This window comes from Pelobates fuscus, chromosome 2 (genome assembly GCF_036172605.1).
Source record: "Pelobates fuscus isolate aPelFus1 chromosome 2, aPelFus1.pri, whole genome shotgun sequence".
Taxonomy (NCBI): Eukaryota; Metazoa; Chordata; class Amphibia; order Anura; family Pelobatidae; genus Pelobates; species Pelobates fuscus.
The window spans coordinates 107496776-107512052 of NC_086318.1; the positions used below are offsets into that span (position 1 = coordinate 107496776).

Consider the following 15277-nt stretch of genomic DNA (forward strand, 5'->3'; position numbering starts at 1 on the left):
GTTTATTAATTTACATGTAAACCTGTTCCAAAATCAAGAATCCTGTTTTTATAATATGGGTTTTGACAGTAAACTGGGAGCTTTGATGAGTTGACAAGTTTTGTCCAAAAGAGGGCCTCTTTCTTTACCAGCTCATGTATATAGACTTACATTTTACCAAGTCATTAAAGGAACACTATAGTCACCTAAATTACTTTAGCTAAATAAAGCAGTTTTAGTGGATAGATCATTCCCCTGCAATTTCACTGCTCAATTCACTGTCATTTAGGAGTTAAATCACTTTGTTTCTGTTTATGCAGCCCTAGCCACACCTCCCCTGGCTATGATTGACAGAGCCTGCATGAAAAAAACAACTGGTTTCACTTTCAAACAGATGTAATTTACCTTAAATAATTGTATCTCAATCTCTAAATTGAACTTTAATCACATACAGGAGGCTCTTGCAGGGTCCTTCAAGCTATTAACATAGCAGGGGATAAGAAAATCTTAATTAAACAGAACTTGCAATAAAGAAAGCCTAAATAGGGCTCTCATTACAGGAAGTGTTTATGGAAGGCTGTGCAAGTCACATGCAGGGAGGTGTGACTAGGGTTCATAAACAAAGTGATTTAACCCCTAAATGGCAGAGAATTGAGCAATGAGACTGTGGGGGCATGATCTATACACCAAACCGCCTTCATTAAGCTAAAGTTGTCTTGGTGACTATAGTGTCCCTTTAATACATACTTGAAGCACCTTTGGCAGCGATTACAGCTTCAGTATTTTAGCTATGTTTCTGCCAATCATCTGTACAGATTCTCTTAAGTTCTGTCAGGTTCAATAGGGACAAAATTTTTCAGGTCTCTCCAGAAAAGATCAGTTGGTCCAAGTCCACACTGTGACTGGGCTACTAGATTACATCCATAAAGTTCTTATCCTAAACCACCCCTGCATTGTCTTGGCTATGTGCTTAGAGTCAGTGTCCTGTTGGAAGGTGAACCTTTAGCTCAGCCTGAGGTCCTGAGCACTCTGGATCAAGTTTTCATTAAGGATATCTAATCAGCAGACCAGATAATCGTGTTGCTCACAGTCTGAGAGCTCTTAAGGTGCTTTCTTACTAATTCCAAGCAAGCTTTCATATGTCTTGCAGTGATGAAAGGCTCTGTTGGGCCTATCTGCCGTAAAGGCCATATTGGTGGAGTGTTGCAGTTATGGTTGTCCTTCTGCAAGTTTTCCTATCTCCTCACATGATCTCTTGAGCTCACCTGAGTGACCACTGGGTTCTTGGTGACCTCTCTTCCAAGTTCCTACTCCATCTATCACTCAGTTTCGCAGAGAAGCCAGCTTTCTAGGGAGGTTACCAGCGGTATCTTCAAACGAGAAATCACAATATCCTCCTATCTCCTCACATGATATCTGGAGCTCACCTGAGTGACCACTGGGTTCTTGGTGACCTCTCTTCCAAGTTCCTTCTCCATCTATCACTCAGTTTGGCAGAGAAGCCAGCTTTCTAGGGAGGTTACCAGCGGTATCTTCAAACGAGAAATCACAATATCAATGGGTGTTATGTAATTCACTGTTAAGGATTACATTAGGATAGTGTGTCTGTAATTAGCAAGATAAATATTGTAAAATATTACGTTGCAATGTTTAATTGCCCCATCATGTTGAAAAACTGTGCAGAATGTTTGAACATTGAGAGATTTTCTTTGTGAGGGGGATGACGTACTAATTTTTAAAATTAATTCTTTCTAGTTTCTTTTGAAATTTTGCACCCCTGAGGATTTTATGCCAAGGGCAACCTCCCCTGTGACTGCCCCCAGGCTATGCCACTCCATAGAAGTTACCTATTTTATTCATGCAGTAGCTTTTATAACATGACAGTTTGTGTATGACAGTTTCTTTCTAACTGCAGCGTCATTAAAGGCAAACTATGTGTGCTGTCCTCCAGATTGATGCTTGTGTTTTTCAACACAAATATTAAACCTGTCGAAGTTAAAAATACTTCTGAAGTAATTGAGAATAGATTAAAAAAGTAATTCAGTTGTGGGTTTAAATTACCAATGGCAAATGACAGTCAAATTTCACAATATTTGTAACCTGTGCCTTGACAACTGTGCCAAACTATAAATCCTACATGTCCTAGCTCCTATCCTGTAATCTTAGTTTTTGTAAAACTAGGGTATCACAATTACATTTTTCCCTATGTAGTGTCCTCTAGCTGTAGTCCTTTGAATCATATTCAGAAAATTGGTTCAGTTATGTTTCATGAATGGTTTATGGCATCCCTGACGTATCTGAATCTTTTACTGTTCATCCCATAAAACCGCTGATTTACATTGTTCTGTAGAATCATAACTATACATTTTTGCCATTACATCGCCTTTTGTACATTTTCTTTTAAATAGTGTGCCGACATTCTATGTAGAGAAATGATGTCAGGCAAGCTTTTCTAGTACAACATCCACACTATTTCCAGTGACCATTCATTTACTTGACATTATTTAAATACCCAGGTAACATAAATTACTGTACAATTTCCTTTTATTGTTCTTTGTTGCGCTTTTAGAGCTTTTAGTGAGATTCTCGGAAAACAATCTCTGCTACAGTACATTGTTCTTCCACAAGCCAGATTGTAATTTGCTACGTTTGTGGTATGTATAATGGAACCAATTTGACCCCCATACGGAAAAAAGAATATTGTAACATGAATTACAACTGTGCAATTTGCAATCTAGACATCTAGAGATTTTAGCTTTTTAAAAGCAACTGTCATTTCCCTACATTTTACAATTGATTGTAATTAATAGAAGGATACTTTATCAGTACACAGGTGAGAGAAGACATTTTCGCACTTTACAACTAGATTTGCATATTTATATATCCTCTTAAAGTTGTCCTTCCATAATACCTACCAAGTGCCCTAGATCCTCTGATTCATTCCTTGTTTGAAACTGATTTGCTCACTCATTTTATTCACTGTAGTATCAGGATCACTGTTGGCATGCACAAGTGCCTAACTGGCTAGCAACGTGTGCGTGACCTGACACACTTGAATAACATAGTTTCAATCAGTAAGATGTCATTGAAATCCTCTGGTTTACTTATGCACACATTCAACAGGGTCAGTGTCCGTGTCAGTCTAGCACTGGCATAGCAAGAAACTTCTAAGAGACAAGGAAAGCGAATATTATTCCTTCCAACAGCCCGACAACCAACAGAACAGCCCTGATTTGGGACCTCAGCCCCTGCTGTCCTGTTTTTGATTTCTTGGTGTCTTCCCATTTTGGAGGATCGAATAGTTTTCAGTGTTGCAACATAAAATCACATTCCAGAAATATTGATTACCGTGAGGGCAGAACCCATCTGGCTCCAGGTCGGACAAATATCTTTGACAGGTTGTTATAAAGTTTATGTTTAGAAGGTAGGATAAAATTCCAAATAAGGAAACAAAATCAGAGACTGACGAAGTGTGTGTTCTTGTTTAAAATATTCATATTGCCAAGTATTGACAACCACTTTATCTATTGTCTTCTCCACAGATCAGAGCAAGGAGAAACGGACAGTGTGCTTGAAAAACAATACAGGACAAGGCCATAATATGCATAGAGGCAACACACAAAATCCCCATCATGAAACATTTGCATCTTGCATGCTAAATGATGACAAGATGAACATGGGATCCCATTTCGCAATGTTGAATATCTAATTTTGTACATTCAATTAATATTTGTGCTAAAGTGAACTTCTTCTCCAAATCTCCAGCATACCCTGTCTTGTCTGACACAGAGGTTTGAATACATACATGTCCTTGTTACATGCACCTCTCAACTATGTTCACCTTTTTCAGGTAGAAATGTCAGACTATAACATAACCATCAATCTCCAATGTATTGGTACGTCTGTAGACCAAGATTAGGATTTTCTTTTTTTTTTTTTTTTTAAGTATCTTTAATTTCAAGGTTTACAAATAACAAAAGATGCACCTTTTGTTTTCTTAGAATTGCCAAGGTAACCGAGAGAATGCATGCAATGTAGTTTTTGGTTTATAAAGGATAACAGGCTAATGTGCCAAGCAAACCACAGTTATGTATGCCTTAACCTTCATAGTGCCTGAGTGGGGGCTGCAATGTCTCCACTGGCACTGAAAGGGTTAACACACATTAAGGCTTTAAGTACGGTATTACTAAATATACTCTTGAAGTGCCATTGATGGTGCATAGGTTAGATTGTTCCTTTGGCAGTGTTATTTAAGGAGCCACATATTTTTTTTATCTTATTTTTTTTTGTGTGTGTGTGTGTGTGTGTTATTCTAGACAAGGCAAAAAGGCACTATTGCATTTTATTGAATTTCCAAAGCCAAAGTTATAACATAATTCATTTATCTGATGGTAAGCTGTGAGAATGACATCACAAAAATGCAATCCTTTTATGTAATTGTTAAGCTAAATATGCAATTTTAAATTACTATATATTGTTCTGATGCATTTAATTCAATTTGGTGTTAAGATTCTGGGGTGTTTTCCTAGGAATTTGAAAAGTTTGAAGTAAAGTAAAACCATTATTCACAGAATTAGGTGGAAGAAGGAATCAAAACCACAAAAAGTTGATTCCGGACAACACCATTCATCAGTTAATCAGGTCCACTTCTTGATGATGTCACTCGCTTGCACTATCTTCCTTCATTTTCATCATGAAGCATTTTCAGACAAGCTTGGAATTCATTCATACGAAACATTGTTTTTTGCAAGATATCGAACAGTTCATTTTTCTCAGATAGCCTTTAGACATGATAGATCTAGCTGTTTTTCCTAGGTAGTAAGCAGGTAAAACTCATTACAGTTAAGAATACAAGGTAAGTGTAGGGCAAGTAATTGAATGTGAGTCATTTCAATTGCTCAGTAGTTTTCTGTGGGTAGTTATTTCAGCCAAACCAGAAAGCATCTAATATATTTTCATGCACATTTAAAGTATAAACCAATCTAAAAATACTTCAGATGGCAAAAATCCTCCTGTTCAACTACTTCTACAGATCATATATTTTGGCTAAAATTAGCAAATTCCTTATCACTTCTTGACAGCTAACATTTTATTGAAATAATCTCTCAGTTTCTTCCTAAGAGGAGCAAAATCTGACTGAAACACATGAGGATTCTGATATTTGGGGTGTGTGTGGGGTGTCTTACATTAAAAAGCCCTTTTGCAAACTAATACAAAAAAGTAAAGTAAATCAGCAGTGATATAGCCTACAAAAATACATAGCTCTTGCTTATGTGTAGTGTTGGGAAAATGGCTTATATGAAACATCTCTGCATTTGTCTTTTCAAATATATTTTCCAATTATATAAGAGCAGAAAATGTAAACTCATGGAAAGTTTGGGATTTTAACGGCATATAAAGCTATTAGAATTAACCTCTAAAACAACTTGGGAAGTTTAACATACTTGTACAAAAAGGGAAAAATGTTCTCAATATTTTTGAAAACCTGTACGTTGACATCATGTAGTGTTATGAAAATTCAGCAAATATTGGTTATAAAAAAAAAAAAAACCTTTGGCTTATTCCATTTGCCTTAATCCATCACTTACGATTATCATCCCAGATAGATCCCAGAAGAGCTCTCCAAGATGGCTTTAAGGCTAACATCCCAGTGGTTTCATTATTCTTTGACCCCACGCAGTTTAATGGAAGTTACAATCAAACCACATTTTAGACTTTGGGATTATATTTGCTGTCATATTGGATTCTCTGTGTGTCCTAAGAAGTGTGCTTCTGGGCTGTCATATTGAAATGAAAAATCAAGAACCAAGATTAGATAGTGAATTTGCTGAACGTAGATACAATTGTAGGGTAAGTGAATAGATCGCTTGAGCCCACCCCCTGCTCTAGATCTTTTATTCGGAAGGAACTGAGAGAATAAAATAGAGAAGGCATAGAGAAGACATAGTGGCAATACAAAAACCGATTTTAATGCATGATCACAATGCTTATTTGGAACGCTGAAGTTGTATGACCTTTTACTAGGTCTATCTAGTTTTACGTGTACCATCAAACAGTGTAAAATTAAAAGTCTTCTAGGACTTTATGAAAGCTGAAAATGCAGGTTTAGCATTAACACGTTAAAACTCCAAATTAGTTCAATATCACTTTACACTCAATAGTTCTTTCTAGACGCTAGGATACATAACTCCTTTATCACTTTCAGTAAAGACTTGATAATTAGAATCATTATTTTTAAGTATTCTATTTACATTTAGCTTTTTTTTTTTTAGTATTCTCAAAAGCACAGTATACAGATTATTTTTGGGTATGCTCATAATTTGTGGCTGTTTAATATATTAGCCTTAATGACAAACTTTCACAACCCAATAAACCGTTAGCTATTGGTAATGCTATTTATTTTCTAAGGAACAAAAATATCCAACAATTACATCTTTTCAAGCTACATAACCATACCCATGAATGCATTTTACCCCACCATTTCCATGTGCCAGTGACACTCATTTACAACACTGGTGAGGGAAACCATGAGCTCATATATATGCTTGTACAGCGTTTCACTTTAGATGGCCAACTGCACGTGATCGAAAGCAAAGCATCATGGGGTGATCACAAGGTGGAGGAAGTGCAGAGTAAGTAAGTCAGTTTTTTACTTAACTTTGCCACTTTATTCATCACAGTAAACACTGCACTAATATTTACTGGGGTGCTGGCACAAAAACTGTTACTTCCAGAGAAGATAACATTTTGCTTTGAAAGAGTTACTCACATCAAAACAATGGTTTAATAAAACACATTTTTTGGGGGTGGAATAATCTTTCAAAGTAAAGAAATAAAAAAGGCCCAGTTTACCCTGCAGCCTGATTATATTTCTATTGTGTCACAACCATCACAGTAGAGGGACGGATGTGACGGAGGCAGGGCTAAGACAGAGCTTAAGGCAACATGGCAGTGGGAATCATGCCTTCATTGGACATCTGTCACCAGTATGGTCTCATATATCTGTATGTGCAGGGTTTCCTACTGAAATGCGGCACATAGAGACTTAAAGCACTGTAGCCACTTCAGATCACTGAAGTGGCCATAGTGCTTGAAGTAACACTTTGAAAGTGCCTCTTTGCATCAGGAAAATATAAAAAACGATACAAATAATTATTTTTATAAAACCAACAGATATTTTGGTGTTTCTGTTATCTCATATTGATAGAATACTGGTATATTAAATGGCAGTCAATGGAGGCATGCTTACCTTGCACATGACCATGTTAGTTGGGTATTCATTAGAGAAATTCTTAAAAGAAAACAACATTATTACATTATTTGATGGCAACATTTGGTAAATTGTTTTAAGAAACAGTCCATATACATTGAATTTAGCTGGGCATATTGACTTCTATTGCTATACGCACAATATAGTTGTATGGGATACGTTATTATATCCAAATATATTTTTTAATAGAAAGCAACAAATATAATCTCAGACAAAACACACATGCTATATATACACTATGGATGTGTGTATTATATGCATGCTGTGGGTATGCACTGTATATACATATAAGGATGTTAATTTTGTGATGTCATAACATAAGTATTGCTTAACATTCAATGTTATCTGTAGACTCTGAAAACTTGAAAATTCACTGCAAAAAAAAAAATAAAATCTCAAATCAAATTCATATAACAAAACAATTCTTGAAAATTATGTTACCTATGGTAGGATACACACAAAAATAATGATGGATAGATTCATGCATTTTGAAAAGTGTATTTTGTTTGGTAAATGAAACCATATATACATTTTATTGTACAAATTATTCACTTTATTGGCTAAAGGATTTACAGTGCATCAGCGCTTTGCTGACTTTGAGGTTTTCAGATACTCTATTGACTTTTTTTTTTTTTTAAAGGGCCAGTCTAAACAACATAGTCACAACATCACATTGTAGTGGTTATGCGTTCAAGGGTTAACTCCAGTTCCTTGTCAAACTGTTTGGAAGCAGTTTGACAGAAACAGGCATTTCCCTGGCACCCAGAGACTGCTTCCTCTTCAACCAGCTCGATTGTTCTGAATTTACACTTATGTTTCATTAGTGTCAATTGTGTCCAATATCGGGGCATGTTACCCTAAGATCCTCAACCTATCACTTCCGTCCATGTCAGACCAGACTGTTTGGGAGTGGTTTGAAAAAAAACTAATGAAGTAAAGTGCCCATAAACCATTGGCGGCATAACCAGTTTACTGAGCTGCAGTGGTTATTTTGCTTTGACTGCCCCTTTAAATAGCTAGTACATATAATTTTTTCAATACCATTTTTATTCTTCAAACTTTTCAAATGTATAGCATTGTTTCTTGCTGTAAAACAGGGATGGAAGAGCATTTTTTTATGCCACAAAAAGATCCATCTTCTCCTTTGAAGTATAGGCCAAATATCATGACAGAATTTCCTCGAACCTCTTGAATGTTCCCGAGATACTGCCCTATTTTTGCACCATCAAAACTTTTTAAGCCCCCTAAGCATGTGCCTTGCATGACCATCTAAACATACGGGGATATGTGTTAATCACCTTAGGAAGCCATTTTCTCTAAATAGAAAGAAGGTTTGAGGTGTGCATCCATTTTACACCAAACTTGATCTGCTGAGCACTTGCACTTGGTGACTAGAACAAGCATAAATATTGCAGGGTCACAAAGTCACAAGTCGATTAGATAAGTCATAAGAGGTCTGGCCATTACATTCATGTTTACTACAAATTTTATTCTCTAAAGAGATGCTTTTAGTAGGAGACTGATGTTTATTTTAATGATTGTACTGTATATCTATTAAAGCCTTAGATTACATTACGGGTTTTTTACCCACATCAATGTAATTTTAATTGTGTTAAGAAAGTATAGACTTCACATATTATGGTATTTACTTACATTCTTTAATAGTATTTTTTTTTCTCTTGTTAAAAGATAGTTTTATTTCATACACTTATTAGAATGTTTTCATTTGTATTGGTTAAAAAAAAATGTTTTGTTGTTTTAAATAGATTTTACGGATGACTTTTTTCAAAATATAAAAAAAATATATATATATATAAAAACTAGTTTTATTTTCTTCATAGCATACTCAATTCTGAACGTACATGTATTGTCATATACGTATTTGTATTATTGTTAACTAAATGATTTCTATTTTACTGATTTAATATTACAATGTAAGAATATCAGTCATTGTTCGTTCTTGTCTAGTTTTCACTAAAAGAACAAAGATCTTTTTTGTATGGATATCTTATATTATGTAATCATTGAAAAGTAAGACGTTACGTTGTTGCTACGGCAACAGTCCTGGCAGACAAGTAATATTTTGATGAGTTGTTTTGTTTGTAATTAATTATTTTAAAAAAAAGAAATAGTTCCTAGATATTAGAGTAAAATTTTATTTTCTACTGTATCCATTTCAAATGTTAAAATATTGTTTCAATATTTTTGGAAATCCCTGAATATCAGGCCTTGTTATAAATAAGCTGCATAATCAATAAATCAAGGGACTTTTTTGTTGTTATTGTTGTTGATAATCCAAATATTCAAAGTTTACGTATGTAATAAGAGTGTGCAAACTCTTGAAGGTTGATTATGCTGCAGAATAGCACGTCGGAACGTATAGGGAGAAGTTGACTTTTTGCACTTCTGTATATAGTCAAAAAAAGAGAGAAACATGTATTATAGTAAGATCTTATTTTGAATAAAAATGTCTATAAATACAAGGAGTTTTGTTAAGGCTTATAAAATAAAAGGCTGGACAAAATTGCTTGCAAAAGTGGCACAGAGTTAGCACTCCATACCCCTCTCCAAGAAAATTGCTTTGCTTTCTGTTCATAGCTTGTAGTTTGCCAGGATATTTTAGCTGGGCAGATATACCATTAATCCAAGATCATATGACTGACACATAGCGACTTGCTGATCCACGTCTGCCTGATTTATCATCACACGAACAGTGCAGATACTTCAACCATCAGGGTAAATCCATGGATCAAGTATGGATCCTTACATTATTCAAAACAAGTGCATGTTTAAAGTATCACAGACAATTACAAATATAATAAGGGTATATACTATACAATTCAATTTCTGACAGTTTTGTAGCTAATTGTTCACAAGACAAAAAAAATAAAAAAAAAATATTAATTTTTCACAAACCTTAAATCATAGGCAGGCAAAACAAACAATACGCAGTAGCTATAGTAATTATGTGATTTCTTTTTTTTATCGCTGTAATAATTTGTTCTTTTAGCAGATGACCCATATTTAAGTACTTAATAAATTGCACTCACCAAACAGTATAAAATTGTAAACCAAAGCTGAAAAATATATTATTATGATTATCATTGGACCATTCTTTTACACAGAATGCACACTGGCAAATACCTAAGTTGCACTTAAACAAAAACTATGGAACATTCATCTGCTGAAAGGACAGATCTGCTTGATTTTTGCTGTTGTGTAAAGCACAGACTTTTTGCTTGTAGTTGCTCAAACAAATGTAATATGTCTTCGGCTGCAGTTTGTTTTTAAGCTTACTTTATTCTTATCGCTATAGTTGACCTTGTTGTATGAAAAATAAAGTAAAATTGCCCTAATAAAACTTATCTTTAAGGAATCAGTGTCTTGTTTTTTTTTTTAAGCAGATTAATACATGTGAAGTTTTAATTAAAGTGGCTTTTCTCTATTAAAATATTGAGAGTATGGGAAAAACTGTAAAATTGGTGCTACTATCACTAAGTGTGAATCACTCAACCACACAGAATAAAGTGCATAAAAAAGTAAAGTAGTGAGAGCACTCAATACATGCAGTTAAAAACTATATTACCAGTATCGTCCTGGATAAATAGCTAAAACAATAAAAGAGAGAAAAAAGGACATAGGGTAATATTGTCATAAATTATAAAATGACCGTATGTAACTGGTTGCACTCACATTTCTTATGTAAGCTGACTCAGACTAAGGGCTTTGGTTAGAGATGAAACCTTTTATGCTGGACACCTTGTATTGATATGAAGAATATAGATGAGTTGTCTCTGGATGTAAAATTCCAAATATTCCAGGATACAGGATCAAATTAAAAATCATTTATTTGATATAAACTCAAAAACATATAAAATCAAATACAGGTTTAAAATTAGTCCATCTAAGGTACCACGATGCGTTTCGGCAGGAAAGCCTTTCTCAAGTGGTATTACAAGTTCATCTCCAAAGTATCCTTTTTATATTGTGTAAAGTTGGCGCTCCTTTTCGCGCTCTCTGTATCTTCTTACTTTCGTCATCAGACGTCGACGGACGTGTCCCACACGTCATGACGTAATTCCGGCACTGTATACCGGAAATACTATTGTCGCCATTTTAGAAAATCCTCAGGTTGCTTATATTTGCCAGTCCGTTCTAAGCACCTTCATTTAAACATAAGGGGGTATAAACCCTTTATATAAAACTTTCTAGAGGAAAGAATAATATATATATAGATCGAAGGAGAAATAGAAATATTAGTCTATTGTTAGATAGAGGGAAATAGCTGTTAATTATATATAAAAACATAAATACTATTTGCAATCATGCCATATATATATAATAACATTGATAAAAAACGGACATACAAATAAAAACACACATCCTGGATTAAAAACATATATTATAAAATAAAAATTCTATAAATATGAATTAACCTCAAAATCTACATTAAGACCATATGGGGACAGAGTTTCCATATTAAAAATCCATCTCATTTCAGTTTTATTGAGGAGGTTCTCTACGTCCTCTCCCCTCCAATGTATTTTAACAGCCTCTATTCCCATAAAATCAAAACCTTGTATATTGCCTCCATAGACTTCTAAGAAGTGTTTAGACACATTATGTAGGGTATATTTTCTATTAATATTATAAATATGTTTCCTAATTCGTATTTTAAGTTGTCTAGATGTTCTACCAATATATTGGTATCCACAGGGGCAAATAATCATATAAATTACGTTTTTAGAATTACGGGTTATAAAAGATTTTATGTCATGTCATTTTTTATTATGAAATGAATAAAATGTGTTAACATTTTTATTTTTATGATTTCTTGACATACAGCCTTTACAAGTTCCACAATAATAAAAACCATTATCTCTTTTAAACATAGTTAAAAAATTGTGAATTTTTATCTTTATCTAAAAAACTTGAGGTTAAAACTTGTTTAAAACTTTTTGCTCCTCTAAAACTGACTTTAGGTTTGGCTCCTAGGTATTGTTGTATGTCCTGGTCCTGTTCTAAAATGTACCAATTTTTCTTGATTATTTTTTGTAGTTGATTACTATTTGAACTATAGTTAAAATAATAGGTATAATGGTATTCTCCTCTTTTAGTCCTTTTTCCTTATATTTTAAAATATTCTCCCTAGTTTCCTGTCCAACGTCTTCTTTTATCATATTTAACACATTTTGATTATATCCCTTTTCTACTAATTGGTTTATTAAAATCTGTGTCTGTTCTTCATATTGTTGAATGTCTGTACAGTTGTGTTTTACTCTTAAAAATTGTCCCTTAGGTATATTAATCAACCATGGTCTAAAGTGACAACTTTTTAAGTTAATAAAACTATTTACATCTACTAGTTTAAAAAAAGTCTTCAATGTAAATACTTAAATCCAAAAAAATTACACTTTGAGTACTCATCTCGTATGTTAAATTAATATTCCAACTATTTTGATTAAGATCATTTAAAAAGCTTAAAAGAGAATCTTGGGTACCTCTCCATTTTATAAAAATATCATATATATATATCATTTATAGAGGACCAGACTTGCCCCAACCTCTGGCTTGGAGAAAACGTTCCTCCCAAAAGCGCCATAAAAAGGTTTGCATAACTTGGGGCAAATCTGGTCCCCATGGCTGTTCCCTTCGTCTGCAAATAAAAATTATAATCAAACCAGAAGAAATTATTGAAAAGGATCATTTGGATGCCCTCTATAATAAAATCTATCTGTTGGGGGTCCAGATCATTTTCTTTATTTAAAAAGTGTCTAGCTGCCTCACAACCTCTCTCGTGTTCTATAATGGTATAGAGGCTGCTGATATCACAAGTAACCAAAATTAATCCATCTTCCCATTTAAAATTGTTTAAAATTTGTAAAAGTGACATAGTGTCTTTAAGATACGAGGGACATTTTTTAACAGGATTCTGTAAAAATTGGTCTAAAAATTGAGATAAAGGAGATAAAAGAGAGCCAATTCCTGAAACTATAGGCCTACCTGGGGGGTTATTAATATCTTTATGTATTTTGGGTAGGACATATAGTACCGGAATCTTTGGAAATTTCACATTAAGAAAATCATGTTCTTTTTTATTAAGTATCTCTGCTTCTAGTCCCTGTTCTAAGAATGTATTTAATTTCTTTTTTATATTGTTTAAAGTTTTTTTTTTTTGTAATAATAAATAAGTTTCGGGATCTTTTAATTGGTCAAAAATTACTTTTAGATATTTTTCTATTTGCCATATCACTACCCCCCCCCCCCCCCCCTTTATCTGCTGGTTTAATAACAATAGTGGAATCTTTTTTTAAATCTTGTAATGCTCTTCTTTCAGATATAGTTAAATTCTTTTGTTGTTCCTTTATAGGTTTTATTTTTCCTTTTTTATTAAGTTCCTTAATATAGACTTTTTCGAAGATTTTCATAGCGTCTGATTTGAGGTAGCTTGAGAAAAAGGTAGACTTATTTTTAAGGGTAGTATGTTTAAATTTGAAATCTTTATTTACAACCTTTTCTGGTGTCTTACTAGGAAGTTTCTGATTAAAAAACTTTTTTAAGCACAGCTTACGTATAAATTTATTAATATCTAAAAAAGTTTCAAATTTATCTATTTCGCAACTAGGAGCAAATTTAAAACCATTGTTTAAAACACTTTTATGGGATTCATTTAAAATGTTATTAGAAAGGTTAAAAATTCTTATGTCCGTTGAGATCCTTTCGCTATCTCCTCCCTTCTCCTTTTCTCCTCCTTTTTGTTTTCTATTTCCTCTTCTTGTCTCCCTCTTTTGATAGGGGTCTGAGTCCTTCCTTTTATTCTGCTCATTGACTGTCCTAAAAAAAGATCTTCCTCATTAAGGTACTGTAAATGGCTGAATCTATTAGAAACGGCTAAGGTTGATTCTTGACTTTTAGGAGGAGAGGAATGCCTATATAGTTTCTATTGTAGTTGGTCCTATTATAGTTATTCTTATCATAATTGTTCCCTCTATTGTTTCCTCTTCTCTTCCACTTTCAGAATCTGTTTTTCTTTTCTTCATCTCTGATCTATTTCTTTTTTAAAACACAAGGCATACTACACTTGGCAATTTTGCTAAAGGGTGATGCTTAAGGCAAGCTTCACCCTTTATTAGCTTGACAAAGGAAGTGGAGCTTTTTTTGTCATACGGATTCTGGTAAGTACTGATTAATGTATCTTCAAACGTGATCTGCGGTATTCATTAATTAATAGTTAATGGAAATCATTTTAATTTGATGACTTGTTATAGCGTCTGTTACAAGTTAGCAAAACATATTATGTTCTGAGTTCTCATAAATCAGGCTCATCATACTTTTCTGTCAACTGCTGATCGTGATAGTAGAGGCAGAAATGCAGTCAGACTTTGGCAGGCCTCAGGACCTCACCAGATGTGCCCCTGTCACTTTTACAGGGGGGAGGGATGCACAGTGCTCATGTGACTGGCAAAACACGTTGTTTAAAGTAGAACAAAAGTATCCCTACTGCTATTTTGTTTTGTTTATTTATATGTTCCTTCTTCAGACTGAGGATTTTGTATGCATTTAGTTATTTTGCTACTTTACACTTAGCCACCTGTGTGAATACCCTGTACACTTTATTCTATACACTTATATGTAAGTGTGCAGTGTGTATGAAAGTATTCGAATATGTGTAGTATGTGTGAGAGGTGTGTATATATATGAATTGAATTGAATACATATGTTTGTAATACATCAAATATAGGGAACACGTGCTTAGTTAGCCAATTTGCATGTGTGCCAATTAAGTATGTATGACAATGGCTAGCTTTGTGTGCCAAAGCGTAATTAATTGGTTGTGAGAAAGTATGTCTAGAATATGTATGTGCATATGAGATTGATAAGATATGTGCTAGATGGGTGTGTAAGCATGGAGATAATTCAGTGAGGGAAAAAAGTATTTGATTCCCTGCTAATTTTTTACGTTTGCCCACTGACAAAGAAATGATCAGTCTATACTTTTAATGGTAGAATTATTTTAACAGTGAGAGA

General features: G+C 33.9%; 1 protein-coding gene across 20 annotated transcripts in view; it reads left to right on the forward strand.

Annotated features, from left to right (window-relative positions):
- The window catches only part of MBNL1 (muscleblind like splicing regulator 1), a 163052-nt gene extending 157833 nt beyond the window's left edge, over window positions 1-5219 (forward strand). For all 20 annotated transcript variants that reach the window (XM_063442544.1, XM_063442541.1, XM_063442549.1 and 17 more), the window contains one exon: window positions 3522-5219. The gene's annotated coding sequence lies outside the window, so the exon portion shown is untranslated. The remainder of the gene's footprint in view (window positions 1-3521) is intronic.
- The last annotated feature ends 10058 nt before the right edge of the window (window positions 5220-15277 follow it).